Source organism: Dasypus novemcinctus, chromosome 18 (genome assembly GCF_030445035.2).
Source record: "Dasypus novemcinctus isolate mDasNov1 chromosome 18, mDasNov1.1.hap2, whole genome shotgun sequence".
NCBI lineage: Eukaryota > Metazoa > Chordata > Mammalia > Cingulata > Dasypodidae > Dasypus > Dasypus novemcinctus.
This window is the reverse complement of record NC_080690.1, coordinates 48,210,430-48,228,975: the sequence shown is the minus strand read 5'-3', so window position 1 is coordinate 48,228,975 and position 18,546 is coordinate 48,210,430. Positions and strand designations below refer to the sequence as shown.

General features: G+C 41.0%; 1 long non-coding RNA gene and 1 pseudogene across 1 annotated transcript; one reads left to right on the top strand and one right to left on the bottom strand.

Moving 5' to 3' along the window:
• Positions 1–7,638: 7,638 nt before the first annotated feature.
• On the top strand, positions 7,639–15,521 carry LOC139436816 (uncharacterized). Its single transcript, XR_011646229.1, has 2 exons — positions 7,639–7,770; positions 15,001–15,521. It is a non-coding gene; the product is annotated as an uncharacterized lncRNA (long non-coding RNA).
• LOC101415565 (kelch domain-containing protein 3 pseudogene) lies at positions 13,198–14,895 on the bottom strand (annotated as a pseudogene).
• Positions 15,522–18,546: the final 3,025 nt, after the last annotated feature.

Below are 18,546 nucleotides of genomic sequence, written 5' to 3'. Positions count from 1 at the left end.
TCTACTTCCAAAATATTTTTATCACCCTGAAATAAAACCCTGTACCCAGTAAGCAGTTACTGCCCCATTCTCTCCTTCCCCCAGCTACTGCTTTCTGTTTCTATGGGCTTGCCTAATCTGGACATTTCATACAAATGGGATCACACAATATGTGACTTTTTATGTCTGGAATCTTTGACTTAGCATAATGTTTTCAAGGTTCACCCACATTATATCGTGGATCAGTACTTCATTCCTTTTTATGACTTCATTCCTTTTTATGTCATTGTATATATATATATCACAATTTGTTTATCCATTTATTCATTGATGGACATGGGTTTTTCCCATCTTTTGGCTATTGTGAACAGTGCTGCTATGAATATCCATGAACAAGTATTTGTTTGACTACCTGCTTTCAATTCTTTTGGGTATATACCTAGAAATGGAATTGCTGGGTCATATATGGTAATTCAGTGTTTAGTTTTTTGAGGAAAATGTTTTCCACAGCAGCTGCACCATTTTATATTCCCACCAGCAATATATGAGGTTGTAAATTCTCCACATCCTCACCAACATTTGTTGTCCCCGCCCCCTTTTTTTTAAGTAATAGCCATCCTAGTGGGTGTAAAGTATTATCTTGTTGTGGTTTTGATATGCATTTCCCTAATGGCTTATGATATTGAGCATCTTTTCATATGTCTTTTGGCCATTTGCATACTTTCTTTGGAGAAATATCTATTCAAGACTTTTTCCCATTTTTAAATGAGTTTGTTGTTGTTGTTGTTGTTCATTTGTAAGAATTCTTTATATAGACTGGATATTATTGCTTACCAGATGTATAGCTTGCAAATATTTTCTCCCATTCTGTAAGTTGTCTTTCACTTTCTTGATAATGCCCTTTCATGCACAAAAGTTTTTAATTTTGATGAAGTTGAATTTACATCTTGCTTCACTTGTTGCTTATACATTTGGTGTCATATTTAAGAATTCATTGCCAAATTCAAGGTCATGAAGATTTAATCCTGTGTTTTACTCCAAGAGTTTTATAATTTTAGCAGTCATATTTAGGTATTGATCCATTATGAGTCATTTTGCATGTGGCTATCCAGTTGTTCCAGCACTATTTGTTAAAGAGAGAATTCATCCCCCATTGAATTGTCTTGGCACCCTTGTGGAAAATCAATTGGTCATAGATATATGGGCTTATTTCTGGTCTCTCAATTCTATTCTATTTGTCTATATGTCTATCCTTTTCCCAGTACTACCCTATTTAGGTTACTTGTAGCTTTGTAGCAAGTTTTGAAATCAGGAAATATGAGGCTTCCAACTTTATTTTTCCCATATTGTTTTGGCTATTCAGGGCCCTTTAAATTCTATATGAAGTTGAGGATCAGCTTTTCCATTTCGGAAAAAAAAAGCTTTTAAAATTTTTTTAGGGATTGCATTGAATCTGTAGATTGCTTTTGGGAGTATTGCCATGTTAACAATATTAAGTTTTCCAATCTGGACACAGAATGTCTTTCTATTTATTTAAATCTTTAATTTCTTCAGCAATGCTTTGTAGTTTCAGTTTATGTACAAATTTTTCACCTCCTTGGTTAAATTAAATTAGCTTTAAACTGATTAAAAATAAGAAAAAAGTCTTCTACATTTACCTTCATTTTAACCATTTCCAGTTGAATACAGGTCAGTGATACCATGGACCAAATTTGTATGTCTGTGAATCTTTTACCAAACTCATTTCTTGTTAATGTATCTCATAACTTCTGCTTTTGTGCTCCCTCCAAATTGGGCTGGGGAAATGAACCTGGCCTGGCTAGTTACTATAGTTCCTGCATATATAGGGTCAGGTAACAGTAATGAACAATAATTAGGAAATAGGGCAGATTATCCATCTGGGTGATCATAGAGTCACCTGGGGAAATTTTTAATTTATGGAAAATTTAAAACAAATTAAAAATACAATATCATAATGAAGCACCACATGACTGTTACCCACCTTCATGGTCAATTATATCTCATTTGTACCCCCATATACTGTCCCCCCTAATTATTTTGAAGCACATCCCTTACATTATATTAGTTAATCCGTAAACATTTCAGTATGTATCTCTGAAAGATTAGGACTCTGTGAAAATATAAACATAATAACATTATCACACCTAAGCAAATAATGTCATAATGGTTCTTTAATATCATTCAATTGGATCTCTAGTTGTGGAGACTTGAAACCACACGTATCCCAGAAAATTATGTTCTTAAAGCTATCCATCCTTGTGAGTGTAAATCTGTTGTAGGTAAGACCTTTCAAATAGGTTACTTCAGTTAAGGTATGGCCCGGGGTGGGTCTTAATCTTCTTGCTGGAGGCCTTTATAAACAGGATGAATACAGAAAGAGCCATGGAAGCAAGAAGTTGAAAGCAAAAAAAAAAACCAAAAACTGAAGGGAAGGGAGAGACCACCAGATTCCTCCACATGCCTGGCCATATGACAGAGCAGCTGGCAGTCGGTCTTCAGGAAGAAAGCATTGTCTTGATGATGCCTTGATTTGGACATTTTCATGGCTCCAAAACAGTAAGATGGTAAGCTTATAAATTCCCATAGTTCGAGTCAATATGTTTTATCATATCTGCTTTCAGCAGCTTAGCAAACTAAAACACTAGTCAAGGTTAAAATTTTATGGCACTTTGAAAAAAAACTCAGAAAAAGAAAAAGATGCTTCTGGCTTTCCCCAGGTCAGACCTCCTAAACCATGATCTCTGTAGTTCAACAAGCTCCCCAGATGGCTATTCAGTAGCCTGATTTGGGATATCCTGTTGTGTCCCCATCACACTAACAAAGCACAGGGACTTCCCTCTGACTCTCTGTGGTAGGTGGCCAGTAGCCTCAGCTGGTCACATCTCCAATGATGAGAAACTTCCATTGGGAAGCAGTGAGAAATGCCTCCCTTTAAATCTTTTTTTGTTCTTAATAGAGGAAAAACTTGAACACATTTCCCTTTGAAATAAATAAGAATTCAAACATTCCAGATAAGGTTAAAGTGATCTTGGGCTACAACCCCCAGTTGTGGTTCCGGCCCCAGTTATAAATTTGCTGAGTATCTTTCCATACTATTTGTCATGCTTTGAACATTCTTCCTTAGGCTGTACCCCAAATTTGTCTCCCTTGGAACTTCTGGGCTTTTGCAATCTGTTCCCTCTACTTTTTAATTGCCCTGCCAAAATGTGAAGATGGCTCTTGTGGCCTCTCAAGCTTTTTCTTCTCCAGCTTACAGTCCCCTCTTCTCCTGGCCTTGACATGGCCAAAGTCTTGTCAAGGTTCAGGCCAGGTTCTCTGGGCCCCAGAACCCAGTCCTGCTCAGCTGTCTACCCTGAGGGCCTCCATCAGCTTGGTCCACCAGGGATGAAGGTGCTAAGGCCTAGAGGAAAAAACCCCTCTCTTCACATGGAGTGGAAGAAAGAAGACAGCTGGTCCATAGAAGCAGTTTCACAGATCTTCCTGGAGGCCTTCCCTGTTCTGGGCAGTGGAGAATGGCCAAAGTGAACACAGCCTTCAAGAGCATGCTGGCTGAGCAGAAGAAGAAGCTGGCAGCAGTTCCAGAAACAAGACAAGGAGCTGGAAGTGACAGGAGGAGCCATTGAAATTCTGAGTACGTGCATGGCCACATAACCCATTGGCATTCCCGGCCAGACTAGGGGGAAGCCCTGTAGCTGCTCTGCTCATGGGTTGAAGGGAGAGGAGATTGGGGCAGCATATCCCTTCAGTTCTGCCCCCAGATGCACTAGCTAAAGACTAGTGAGCCCCTTGCTAAGCCTTGGAATGGCCACTAACAGAGAAAAAGAGCCCCATCTGAGTAGGTTATGCCAAATTGTGCCCCACCACCAGAAGCAGAAGAGGGTTCCTGTGGAAGGGAAAAGAAGGTGGCTACCAAAACCCTTCCCTGCCTGCGTTTGTTTCCAAAAAGCCCTGCTACAGAGGAGAGAGAGCATTCTCAGTATAGATAAAATTCTCCTGGTCAGAAATTTGAAAGGAGAAAGAAGTGCTTTCCTCAATTTAGAAAGGAGTTTTCTCTAAGACTGGGGTAAAAATGAAGAGAGGTCTGTGGTTCTGCAAACTCCTGCCTCCCCATAGTCCTGCTGAGCAGGGCTACATCACGTCCCTACATCGTGTCCCTACATCACATCCTTTCATCATATCCATCATGTTCTGTGTGCAGCTGGGAGGCACCTCCCAGGAGCACTGTCTTCTCTGGGCCCCTAAGGGAGGCCAGAGTTCCTGCCATGGCCTGTGGGCTGCAGGAAGAGCCACCAAGCTCACCCTGGAGGGTAGAAGACCCCTAAGGACCTGAGGTTGTCTTCTTCCCACTAGCTTGGCAGAATCAGGGGCTAGGACGATGGAATTCTAGAAAACAAGGTATCTCATCTCACTCCCTAAGTTTGAGGCCCAAGAGAGTAAGCACCGGCTCAGAGAAGAACCCAAGTCAGATTACACTCCAGCAAGGGTTTTCCCATGACACTACACTCTGTTTTCTCCTTTCAAAGGTAAAGCAAGCAGGAGTGTGCCAGTGAAAAGAGACTTAAGGAAGAGAGATGTGGGAGGAAGAAGGGTGCAGGAGTGGCTCCTCTCTCTCTCCACCACTCAGCTGGCACCCCAGTGTAATGAGGGTCACCCCTCCCCAAGCCAACCAGATTGGGAGGGGGTATGGAGCACAGTTGATGCCCACCCAGGATGGCATCTACCCAGAAGAAATGCCTGCTGCCCTTTTCTAATCCAGTGAGGTTAGATGCCTCATCACCTTAGGAAACACGCTAGAATTACCTGGAACTTCATCGTCATCTGCTTTGCAGGAATTGCCATTTGTCCATATACTCCCTCTACAGTCAAGATACTGAACAGCTCCAGCACTGCTAGGGCCCCTCCTATTGCTCTTTGATAGCCAGACCCATTTCCTTCCTGGCAAACTCCCCTCCTCCCACTCTCTGCCAATCACTAGTCTGTCCTCTGTTTCTAACATTTTGTCGTTTCAAAAATGCTATAGAAATGACATTACACAGTATGTAACCTTTTGGGATTGACTTTTTACTTGGCATAATTCCCTGGAGAGTCATCCAAGCTGTTGGCCATGTCAAGAATTCATGTCTCTTAATTATTGAGGCATGTTCTACAGTATGTAGGTACCAAAATTCGTTTGACCATTCACTTGTTGAGGGATATCTGGGCAGATTCTAGCTTTGGGCTGTTATCAATAAGGCTACTATGAACTTTCGTGTATAGGGTTTCTGTGTGAACTTAAGTCTTCATATCTCTGGGATAAATGCCCAAGAGAGCAATTAATGGATCACATGATAATTGCATATTTAAATCTGTAAGAAACTGCCAGGCTGTTTTCAGGGTGGTTGTACCATTTTCCATTCTCACCAGCAGTGTGTAAGTGGTCTGGCTTCTCTGCATCCTCACCAGCCTTTGGTGGTATCACTATTTTTATCTTGATGGATGTGTAGTAATGTCTCTGCATGTTTGATTTGCATTTCCTTGATGACTAATAATGAGCACCTTTTTGTGTGCTTGCTTGCCATCTGTATATCCTTTGTTGAAATGTATTCATGCCTTTTGCCCATTTTCTAATTGGATTGTTTGATCTTTTTACTGTTGAGTTTTGCAAGTTCTTTATATATTCTAGATGCTCTCCATTCCTTTTAAGACTGCATTTGAATCATAATTTTTAAATATTGCTTCCATTTTTGGATAATTTGTTACAGAACCAATAAAATCATGCATACTTATGATTTCCCATTAATAAATTGGAAAAGATTTATAAAAGACTTAAAAGGCATATTGAAAACAAAGCAAGAAGCACATGAAAAAGTGTTCATCATTATTAGTCACTAGGGAAATGCAAATTAAACAATGTGGTACCACTACACATCTATTAGATTGGCAACAAATACCCACAAGAAACAGTGCCAGCAAGGATGCAGAGTAACTGGGCCGCTCATGAACTATGTGTACAAATTAGTACAGCCAGTTTGGGAAACCTCTTGGCAGTTTCTTATAAAGTTAAACATCCGCTTGCCACATAACCCAGAAATCCCACTCCTGGGTATTTACCTAAGTGAAATGAAAACTTACATTTATATGAAAAAATATATATACCTGAATATGAATGTCTATAGTGACTTTATTCATAATCACCAAACATTGAAAACAGTCCAAATGTTCCTCACCTGGCCACTGGATAAACTGAGGTAGGCGCCATGGAATAATCGTCAGTGACAGAAAGGAACAAACTATGAACACGTACAACACTTTGGGTGAATCTTGGCTGCCTGTGCTAAGTGAAAGAGGCCAGGGAAGCGGATTTGGCTCAACAGATAGAGCATCTGCCTATCCCGTGGGAGGTCTAGGGTTCAAACTCTGGGCCTCCTGACCTGTATGATGAGCTGGCCCATGCACAGTGCTGATGCATGCAAGGAGTACCATGCCACGCAGGGGTGTCTGCCACATAGGGGAGCCCCATGCTCAAGGAGTGCGTCCTGTAAGGAGAGCTACCACCCAGTGTGAAAAAAGTGCAGCCTGCCCAGGAGTGGTGCTGCACACATGGAAAGCTGACACAGCAAGATGATGCAACAAAAAGAGACACAGATTCCTCGTGCTACTAACAAGAATACAAGCGGGCACAGAAGAACACACAGCAAATGGACACAGAGAGCAGACAACTGGGCGGGGGCAGGTGGGGAAGGGGAGAGAAATAAATAAAAAATAAATCTTTAAAAAAATGAAAGAAAGAGGCCAGGTGCAAAAGGCATATGCTGTATAATCCACCTACATGACATTGTAGAAAAGGCAAAGCTATAGGGGCAGAAGACAAATCAATGGTTTCCAGAGGCTGGATATGGAGAAAAGGGTTGACTTGAAAGGGCCACAAGGCATTTCTTAGGGTGATGGAAATGTTGTATATCTTCACTGGAGTTGTGGTTACACAACTGTAGGCATTCTTGAAAACTTGTTGACCTCAAGAGAGAAAGTCTTGGGGAGGAACCAGAAGCTGGAAGTCAATGGAACCTGAATAAAAAAGGAGAGGACATCATCAAATGACAGAAAAGCCAAGGAGCCCCAAAGTTTGCCAGCCAGCCAGGGGATACTGATCCCAGAAGGAAGCCAGCCTTCTAGCCTCTGAAACCATGAGCCAATAAATTCCTGATATTAAGAGGGAAAAAAAAGCCTTGTAGAACTCTAAACTAAAGAGGGTGAATTATATCTGTGTGAAATTTTACTTTAACAGAAAAAAACAAACATGAAACAGGGAAAACTAGATTATAGTGTCTGGGAATGCATACTTGGGTGAGGAAAAGCAAGGAAACGATGACCATCAAGTGCAGGAGGGCAGTGATTTTAGGAAGGAGGGAATGTGATCAGGACATGGAGCGCTCCTGAGGAGGCCAGCAAAGATCTCATTTTGACCCAGTGCTGGTTTCAAGGGTGTCTGCCTTGTAATAACTCACCAGCTATGCATTTTTATTAGGACGCTTTCTGTAGTTTTTAAAATATAGATGGTAAAAAAGAATTTGTGGAAGAAATTACTATTGTTTTTAAGATAGGAAAATGGTATTGTGGTTATGTTTTTAAGAAGAACCCTTTCTTTCTTTTTTAGATATAGACTAAAATATTTATGGATGAAATGGCACATCATCTGGAATTTGCCACAAAATAATCCAAGAGGAGGAAGAAGATGTCCAGGTAGAGATGAAGCAAAATTAGCCATGAACTGATATCAGCTGAAGTTGAGAGGTGAGCTCAGGGAGGACTATGCTCTTTTGTCTGCTCTTTTATGCGTTTACATTTTCCACAGTAAAATGGGGGAGAAATTCAATGGAGTGGGTGATACTAGCCCTCTGCCACATAAAATGGACTGGATGTAGCCTGAGGGCTCTCTTCCTTGGAGAAAATGTTTTAGAAAAAGCAAACCAGGAACTTCCACTTAAACAGGCCTTGAGCTGCTGCCTGTCACCAGGCTTAGAAAAAGAACTTAAAAACCCAAAACTACACAGTCTCTGCCTCCTTCCCAAGTTATTACCAGGTATAGCAATTTGATATAGTTATGAATTACAAAAATAGATATTGGGTTATGTTTGTAAACTGGTCTGAATCTAAGCATGATTAAATTATGATTAGGGCTTTGATTGGGCCACATCAGTAAGGTGATAAAAGGCATGACAAAGGACAGAGTTGAAGATTTTGAAGTTGAAGTTTTGCTGTCAGAGTTTTGATGCTGGAGTCTTGAGCTGGAGCCCCAGGAAGCAAGCACACAGAGGAGCTTGGTTGTGAGGAAAGAGAAGCAAGCCCTGGGAAGAGAGGAATCCAGGAAGCCTGAACTCTGACAGACGTCAGCAGCCATCTTGCTCCAACATGTGGGAGTAGACTTTGATGAGGGAAGTAATTTATGCTTTATGGGTTGTATCTGTAAGCTACTACCCCAAATAAATACTCTTTATAAAAGCAAAGTGATATACAGTATTTTGCATCAGCACCCCTTTGGCTGACTAATACACCTGAGTAGTCAAGTCATCTATGGGACAAATGCTTGATGTCTCAGGATTTAAGGGCCCCATCACCAAATGCTGGAACTGATGCATCAGTCTTCCTCTGGGGAAGTTTATTATTATTACTTCGTTACTTGTTGTCTTAGTTTGCTACAGGGCTGCCGATGCAAAGTACCAGAAATGAGTTGACTTTCATAACAGAGATTTCATTAGGGGAAAAGTTTACAGTTCCAAGGCCACAAAATGTCCACATCAAGGCATCAGCAGAGATACTTTCTCACCAAAGTCAGCTACTGGTGATCCTGGTGTCCTGCCACATGGCAAAGATGACAGCGGATCTCTGCAGAGGACTCTGCCTTCCCCTCCAAAATTTACCATCTCCCAGAGCCAGCTACTGGCAACCAGGCAAAGGGCTTGACTCTTTCCAGACCTTCCCTCCGCCTCAGCTGCTCTGCTTTCTTCCCGAGTTCAGCTGTGAGTTATTAGGTGTATGGCTCATCTCTTCAGCCTTGAGCTGCTCTGTGAGCCCATCCTCTTGGGGGCTTTGTGCCTAAAATTGGCTGCTAGCAATCCTCAAATCCTTTCTCACATGGTAGAATAAAAAATGGCAGCTTCCTTTCTCTGTGACTCTCTGTGTGTGTCTCAGTTTATATAAGACCAGCAAGAGAGTGGAGACTCAACCTGAGTCATGCCTCATTGATGTAGTCCAATTAAAAGGGTCTCACCGAAATGGATTAGTTCAAGAACATTATTTTTTCTTTTTGGGATTCATAAAATAACTACAAACTGTCACAGTTACAGTGATCATTTCATTGATAATAATCATACCAATTTTTTTAACTTCAGACATAGAAGCGTACCAACACTATGCTACTTTCTAGAGAAAGCAAAATTAACGTGGTGAATGATTATTCCTCCATAGATCTATAAGTGGTGCCCTCATATTTTTCTAATTTGTCTTTCTCGTTCTTGTTTCACTCTCCTCAAGGATACAAGTGGCCAAGCAGTACTAGGGCTCATTATTTACATGCAAACCAGGACTCCAGGGTTATAGCCATCTATCCTCTGGAGGAAAAGAGGTCGATGTTCTCTTTGGCCAGCTGCATATTTTATTGACCTGTGGCCCTCCCAGCCCTGAGGGTGTCATGGCCTGCCCTCCATGTAAATGGACCCCGGGTACATGGCAGCACATGCCATATATCATCATAATGTTAAAGCTACCTCAGGGACTGAAGACTTACTCTCCCTAACTTTCTTCTTAATCCCTCCTGAGTCTGCTGAGCCTTTCTTGAGTCCCAGCACACACACAGGTAAATGGATTCACACACAGCCCAGGAGGGTTTGGGAGAGGCCAAGGGGAGGCAAAAATATCCCCATTTTACAGACCAAGTCTCTAACATTCCAATAACCAGTCTAGCCAGTAGTTGAACAGTCAGCCTCCCTAGGCAGGTTTTAGGGTCTTTATGTTTTATTTTTATTTTTTAATTATACAAGTAGTATATGATGTGCATCCTATGGTTTGCTTTTTTATTTCAAGTGAAATTCTTTTTCTTTCTTCTCTTAAGTTACAAGATAATGCATGGTTACAAGAGAAAAATTAGAAAATATGGAGAAGCAGAAAGAACTTAAAGAAATCCATAATTCCATGTACCCAGGGCAAAAACACAGTCATCCTTTCTATCTCTCTATGTAGATCTTCCAATATTCCTTTATTTCATTCATTCATTCAACAAAAGTTTTTTGAGCTACTGATATGTGCCAGGTACTGTGCTGGTGTTAGATATAAAATCAGTGAAATATAGCTACTGTCTTATACCAAAGAAAAGCCCTGGACAAAAGTTAAAGTGGCAGGACAGACTTTATCCCTACAGCAGGGAAGAAGAAAAACCAGCAGCCGGTCTCAACTCAAGTCAGCACACACGGAAATAGCTAGATCTTTAAAAGTGCACAAAAGGGAAGGGAAATGGGGAGGTGTAAAAAATTACTGAGGGTGTCTAGGGGTGGTCTGGAAGGGAAAGGGGGAATGGGAAGTTTGCCAGACAGGATCTGAAAAGGGTCATGGGTCTGGCAATAGGCTGATGGAAACGGGTCAATAAGTTGTGCAACCTTTCTGAAAAATAGCATATTCTGTGATTTAGGCAATATTGCCTCCTTAAAGGTAAAAGCTCAAGATGGAGCCAGGAGTCAATGCGGGGTCGCAGTCTAGCATTAGGGAAGTCCATACTAAAGTCTGAAAGTTTGGACAAGTAGCAGGGTCAGGCAGAAGCTCTTGCCAGGATTCACACCTAAAGGAGATTAATCTGGTGGAGGCGGAGAATTAGGCAAACAATTATACCCAATCCTTTTCTGTAGAAGTAGGCATTTGTATGCACAGATATATTCTTTACAGGAAAATGGAATCATGTCATTAAAGCTATTTAACCTAATTATTGGTCTAACATCAAAAATATATTTTCATGTCAATGGACTCATTTCAAAAAAAAAGCAACCCAAAAATATCTAGAACTAAACTTTACTAGAACTGTGCCATACCTACATAAAAAAAAACCAAATGAATTCTACTGAAGATCATTGAAATTAGAACTTCTAAATATCAAGATATAAGTTATATGTCTTGATACAATGACTCAGTGCTATGACGTTATGATTCTCCAAAGACTAATCTATATATTTGATGCAGTCCCCAACCAAATTCCACATAGATTTTGTTATGAATTTGACAATATTCTCAAGGTCATCTGGTAGAGTAAATACCATGTGTGGTGGTTTGAAGCTATATGTACCTCCAGAAAAGCATGTTCTTAAAATTAATCCATTCCTGTGGGTGTAAATCCATTTTAACTAGGACACTTTGATGAGGCTACTTCAGTTAAGGTGTGGCCCACCTCAATCAGGATGAGTCTTAATCCTATAACTGGAGTCTTTTATTTAAAAATTTTTTAAAAAGAAAGAAATTCAGAGTGAGAAAGCCACAGAATAGAAGAGCGAAAAGCCGAAAATCAACAGGACCTGGAAGAGAAGGGAGAAACCAGGAGACACTGCCATGTGCCTGCCATGTGATAAGGTAAGGAACAGGAATCACCAGCAGCCAGGCCAGAATGCCACAATCCTCAGGAAGAATGCATCATCTTGATGACACCTTGATTTGGACTTCCTTTTAGCCTCAAAACCATAAATTAAGATATTCCCATTGTTTAATCCAACCCACTTCATGGTATTTGCTTTGAATAGTCTAGGAAATTAAAATGCCAAGAATAACAAAATCTTTTAAAAGAACCATTGGGAGTAATTTGCCTGCAGATACCAAAATAAAAGATGTCAGCAGTCAAAGAACATGGTATTGATATAAGAAGAGAGATCAATAGAACAGAACAAAAATTCTACAAATGACCCTTGATTAAAATTGAGTTACAAGGAAGAAATATCTGATAAATACTGATGGAATAATTACATACTCCATAATTACATAGGAAAGAATCTTATACATAATTCAAAATAATAATCCAAAAATAAATGTCAGATTATTTAAAGACCTAAAACAATAAAAAGTATTATGAATATACTAGAAGAAAATAGAATAGAATGTTTTTGTAATCTTAGCATGGGAAAAGACTTCTTAAGCAAATCTAGTAGCCCTAAAGAAAAAAATCTGGCAAATATAACTATGTAAATATATTAAATTTCTCTCCAGCAAAAGGCACTGTAAACAAAGCTTTAAAAGAGCCTTGGAATTAAAGATAACATTTATAAAATATTTGACAGATGAAAGATCAATATTCAGAACATATAAGAATCTCCTACAAAAGACAAAATATGTACTGTAAAAGTGGGCATAGAACATAAATGGGCAATTTAGAGAAGAAGAAATATGCAAATGGCCAATACATATATGGAAAATCACTCAACCTCTCCAAAGCTCAAGGAAATGCAAATTTAAATAGATATTATTTTTATTTATCAGATTGATGAAAATTAAAGATTTGAACATTCAGAGAGTATTAGGAAAAACAGATGCTTGTAAATTGCTGGTGTGAATGAGAGTCAGCATAGCTTTGAGGAGCATGATTTAGTATTACCTACTAAAATTTGAAATGTACAACCCCTTTGCAATTTTTTTTTCACATTTTAAAATTTTTAATTTGTTTTTATCAAATATGAACTGACTGAGATTCAGGGTACAGTAACAGCTCAGAGAAAGGTGGGATCTGCCGGTCCCCTTCTCCCCAGGTGGGAGAGGAGGAGGGTTCAGGCCTCAGCTCCTTTCCACACTCATGCTCCTGCAGGGGCAGGAGGCAGGTAGTGGGATAGGGGAAGCTCCTGAGGCTCAGATACTGCTTTGCTTCTCCCCTCTCCCCTTGTCTTCCCTTCCCATCCCAGCAGAGCCTTACTGGCCTGGGGAGAAACAGGCCCAGGAGCAGTTGGAGGGAGGTGGGTGGGACAGAGCCCAAGGGGAAAGGGCCCTTGGCCCAAAGTGGGGGGGACTTACCCCCCACACACACATAGCTCCCCACTGAGTTCAAAGCACAGAAAACACCTCTAGTCCAACAACTCCATGTGGAAATATACTGAGTCCAGGATGCAAAGGGGTAGGCAGGTGAGAGATGGTCCAGGGCAGTGAAGACAACAGCAGGCTCAAGGGAGGATGTGATAAGATGACTGTTGGTGGTCATAGCATTCAGCTCCCGTCTGGTCCAGTTTTGTACTGAATCATGGCCAGTTTGCACAGTGTCTTCAGACTAGGGCTGAAGTCTAAAATGTGTGAGTCAGAATGATCGATGTGGTCATCTCCCAGGACTTCCTTGGGAGACGGACTGGTACCCCCAAAGAAGACAATCTTGTCACCAATGATACAGCAGCACTGGTGCTGGTGGAGACATGGCCCCTTACCCTTCAATTCAGTCTTTTCCAGGTAAAGGACATGGGGTTAAACTTCCAAAGGTCATGAAAGTGCTGGTTTAGCCTTGCATGATAGCCACTGAAGATGTAGAAGCCCACCATTGTAGCTGAAGTCTGAATGGCTCCAGCAGCCCTTGGGTGGCACAGGAGTGGGTAGACAGTCTAGATAGGCCTCGGTCCTGGTGTCAAAGATGCAGATGCAGTTGCAGTAAATCTCATTGTTGGAATGGAAAGGCCCAAAGCATGACCTCAAAGACATACATATGGCACCCAGCATTATGGCTGAGTGGAAGACCCTCCAGTGGGCAGAGTTGTCCTTTGTAAAGATAAGGGTCCATGTCATGGTGCTGTATCCAGCTTGTGAATGTCATTGGAAAAGCAATCCACCAGCTTCTCATAGCCCCCGAAAATGTACACAATATTGCCTAAGACACAAGCTGAATGTCCATCCCTGGCCACAGGAACTGTTCCTGGACACTTGGGTTGTGGACCACTTATGAGTATTGATGTCAAAGGCATAGAGAACATTGCAGGCCCCTTCAGTGTCATTCTGCCCACCCTAAAGGAGTCTGTGTTGTTAATGAGGACAGTTGAGTGTCCATACTGCATGTAAGGTACCACAGGAACCTGTCTGCAGATGGTGGGCCTCACCAGATGCAACTTTGTCCAATGCAAGAACACTGCATTGAAAATGTACACATCAAACTGAAGCAGTGTCTCATAGTCATAGTTTCTACCCCAAAGGGGTATACCCAGTGCCTGACAGCCACTGCAGCATGTTTCACCCTGTGGGGCCAGTCTTCCAAGTGCACCATCCACCGTAATATCCCCTGGGTCACTGGCTACAGCAACATGCCATCCCAACTCCTGGCATGGCCTGCTGCCTCTGCTACATGCCAGGCAGGGCCAGGGTGGGGGCATGAGCCCTCATACTGCCTGCATCCTAGAACCTGTTGCACACCAACCTACGACTCAGTCCCCAAATGACTCTGCAATTTTCTCTCTCTCTCTCTCTCTCTCTTTTTTAGGAGGTACCAGGGATTGGACTCAGGACCTCAGACATGGGAAGCTGGTGTTCAACCACTGAGTTACATCTGCTCCCCAGTGAGAGCTTTTTTTTTTTTTTTTTTTTTAGGAGGTACTGGGAATCAAACCTAGGACCTTGCACATAGGAACAGTTGAGCTGTTCAACCAATTGAGCTACATCTGCTCCTCTGAAATTCTTTTTAAAATAGTTCTTATGGAAATTCTTTTTTAAAATGAGCCAGTCTTTGTTTGGAATAGGTAATTTTTCTAAATATCCATCAATAAGGAACTGGTTAAATAAAGTGTGGCACTTACAAACTGAATCAGTCAGCTATTGCTGTGTAACAATTCATCCCAAAACTCAGTTGTTTAAAAAAAACAGTCATTTATTCTCCCTTGTTTGTCTGTAAGTTGATGTGTGTTAGGGGGGAGGTTGGCTAACATAGGCCATGGTCAGCTGGGTGAGTCAGCTGCAAGCTTGAAGTCTAGCTGAGCTTGTCTCCTCATCATAAGTTGGTCTCATGCCTGTGCCAACATTTTCATTTTTATTTTTCAGAGAAATTAGCAAATGGATAAACATCTAACTAGACTGAACAAGTCAAAGGGAGAGAGACCATACACCAATTACTGGAATGAAAGAGGAACTATCAATCCTACTATTACAGACATTGTAAAAGAGTAAGAGAATATTATCAAAATTTTATGTCAACATATTAGAAACCTGGGCTGAAATGGACAAATTCCTTGAAAAATACGATTTACCAAAATTGACACAAGATGAAACAAAATCCAAATAGTTCCATGTATCTATTAATGACATTGAATTTTTAGTTAAAAACCTTCTGACAAAGAAAACTTCAGGTCCATGGTTCTGCTGGTGTGTTCTATCAAAATTTCAAGAAAGAAATCACACTGATCCTACAAACCCTTTCAGAAAATACAGGAGTGAACACTTCCTACCTTGTTTTATGAAACCAGCAAAATCTACTGCCAAAATCTGACAAGGACATTTAATTTAATATTTAAAAATCCATCAATGTAATTCACAATATTCACAGAATAAAGCCAGAAAAACCATACGATCATTTCAATAAAGGTAGAAAACGCAATAGACAAAATTTATCTACTCGTGATAAAAACTTTCAGCAAACTGGAAATAGAGGGGAATGTCCTTAATCTGACTAGAAGGCATCTTCAAAAAGACTCCTCTGAGGGTTGCCGAGGTTGTAGCTGTTGGAGGTGTGAGTGTCGCTTTTTGGTAGAGGCCTGGGTGGCCACGGCCTTTGGGCTGGGATGAACTGCGCTCCCGCTGGAGGCAGGAGAGTCAAGCCAGAGCTATGGCCAGTACAGGGGTAGCAGTTGGACTGACCATTGCTGCTGCAGGATTTGCAGGCCTTCAGTGGTGGCTATTACAGAGGTAGGTTTGAGCCCAAAATGACAAAACGGGAGGCAGCATTAATACTAGGTGTAAGCCCTACTGCCAATAAAGGAAAAATAAGAGATGCTCAGAGATGAATTATGCTCTTAAATCACCCAGACAGGGGAGGATCTCCTTATTTAGCAGCCAAAATCAATGAAGCTAAAGATTTATTAGAAGGTCAAGCTAAGGAATGAAGTAAATGTATGGTGAATTTTAAGTTCATATAAATTTATGTATATGATTACCAACTTTTTATAATAAAATGCCTCAAAGCTGTTAAAAAAAAAAAAAGACTCCTCTAAGACTGGGAAAAAGGGAAAGATGTCCACACCCTAATCCCTTTGTGATGGTTAGGTTAATTTGTCAACTCTGCCAGGTAATTGTGCCCAGTTGTTTGATCAAGCAAGCAGTGGGCTAATTGTAATACAAGGACATTTATGGGCTTTAGTTATCAGTGAGTTTACTACATAGATGGCTGATTATATCTAAATCAACCAGGGAGACTGCCATCCGCAGTGAGTGACACTTTATCCAATTATTTGAATGCCTTAAAAGGGAAAGTGATTTCAGCGTTCAGAGAGAATTTCCCAGCTCATCTTTGGCCAGCCAGCATCTCCCGGAAACTCATCAAGGACTATCATTGGACTATCATCAGAGCCCTAGTTTGCAGCCTGCCTGCAGAACCTGGACTTGTGCATCCTCATAGTTGCATGAGAGACTCTTATAAAATCTCATACTGTTGACAGATATCTCCTATTGATTCTGTTTCCCTAGAGAACCCTGAATGATACACTCTTTAACCTGGGACATGGCAAAAAAAGATTTTCCAGATGCAATTAAGGGAGAATACCCTGAATTATCCAGGTAGGCCAAATCCAATCAAATGTGTGCTCAAAAGTAAAGAACTTTCTCTGGCAGGAGGTTGAAAAGAGGCCAGGTAGATTCCCAGATGAGATACACATGTAGGGTGTGATGAACAAGGACCAGAGGGCAACCTCAAGATCAAAGATCAGCCCAGGAAAGCCAGGAAATGAGGAACCCAGTCTTATAGCTACAAGGAAATGAGATAGGCCTTAAGGAACTTAGAAATGGGTTCTCCTCCAGTGCTTCTTGCTGGAGGACATCCAACACCTTGACTTCAACCTTATGAGACTCTAAGCTAAGGACCATTTGAGCCACACTGTACCTAGGCTTCTGACCTGTAGAACCTGTAGATCATAAATGGGTGTTGTTTTAAGCCACTGAGTTTGTGGAAATTTGTTCCAGCAGCAACAGAACACTGATATTTGTCCACACGGACTTGTATGTGAATGTTCATCGTTTATTCACAATAGCCCCAAACTGGAAACAATATAAATGACCAAAAAAAAAAAAAAAAGCAGGTGAACCGTTTTAGTTTTCTTGACCACTCAAGCCACCATGCAAAGGGCTGGCTTAAACAATAGGAATTAAATGTCTCGTGGTTTTGAGGTTAGGGGAAAAGTCCAAATCAAGACATTATCAAGGCAATGTTTTCTCCCTGAAGACAGTGGTGTTCCAGGGCTGCCTGCTGGTGATCCTTGGTCCTGCGCTCCTCTGTGACATGGCAATGCTCATGGCGGCCTCTCCTAGACTCTCATTTTCTTTCAGTTTCCATTGATGTTCAACTTCTAAAAATAACCTTGGTGGCTTTCTCTCCATCCATCTGAATTTCATTCCATTTATAAAGGACTCCAAGAGTAGGATTAAGACCCATCCTGATAGAGGTGGGCCACACTCTAACTGAAGTAACCTCACCAAAAAGTTCTACATAAATGGGTTTACACCTACAAGAGTGTATCATGTTCAAGAACATGTTTCTTCTGGGGTACATACAGCTCCAAGCCACCATATGAACTGATAAACAAAAATTTGGTAGATCTGTATATGGAATACTACTTGATAATAAATATGAATAAATGACATGGACAAATCTCAAAGTAATTCTGCTGAATGAAAGAACTCAGACACAAAAGAGTGCCTACTGTGTAATTCCACTTGTGCAAAGTCTAGAAAATACTAATTTCTAGCAACACAAGGCTTATCCCTGAGACCAAGGGCAGAGGAAGGGGCAAAGGGGCTTAAGGAAAGTTCTGGGGGTGATGGAACTATTCTGTATTTCAATTCTGGAGGGAATTTTGGGGGTCTTGCCATCTACCAAGCTCATCAAATTGTACACTTTAAACAGGTACAATTTTTATAAATTAGACCACAACGTGATTTTTTTAAAAGTCAAAGGATTGAGGAGTACCTTTCAAGAGTTTTTAGAAGAAGGCATACAAGTCATGACAGAATAAGATTTCCTTCACTTTGATTGGAATTACCTTAAATTTATTGTATGACCCAAGGGGAATGACCATAATTTCAAAAATAAATTTTTCTATTAAGCAACATATTAAGTCCTTGTCTATGCTCTGGAATCATCTAAGCAGCATGATTATTATCTGGTCCTTAAGGAAGTCAAAGAGTTTACCCATGAATTAATCTGGGAAGCTGGCTTGGGATATGAAACTGGGCGGCAGTTGCCCACCTCCTTGGGGCAGTGTTGTTGGGAAACACAGTTGCTGGCTGTCTCTGGCATCTGTGACTCTTTTTGAAGCTTGAAACATTCTGACTTTGATGAGAAGGTTGGGACCCAGGACCCCCAAGCCCTGAGTTTGAGAA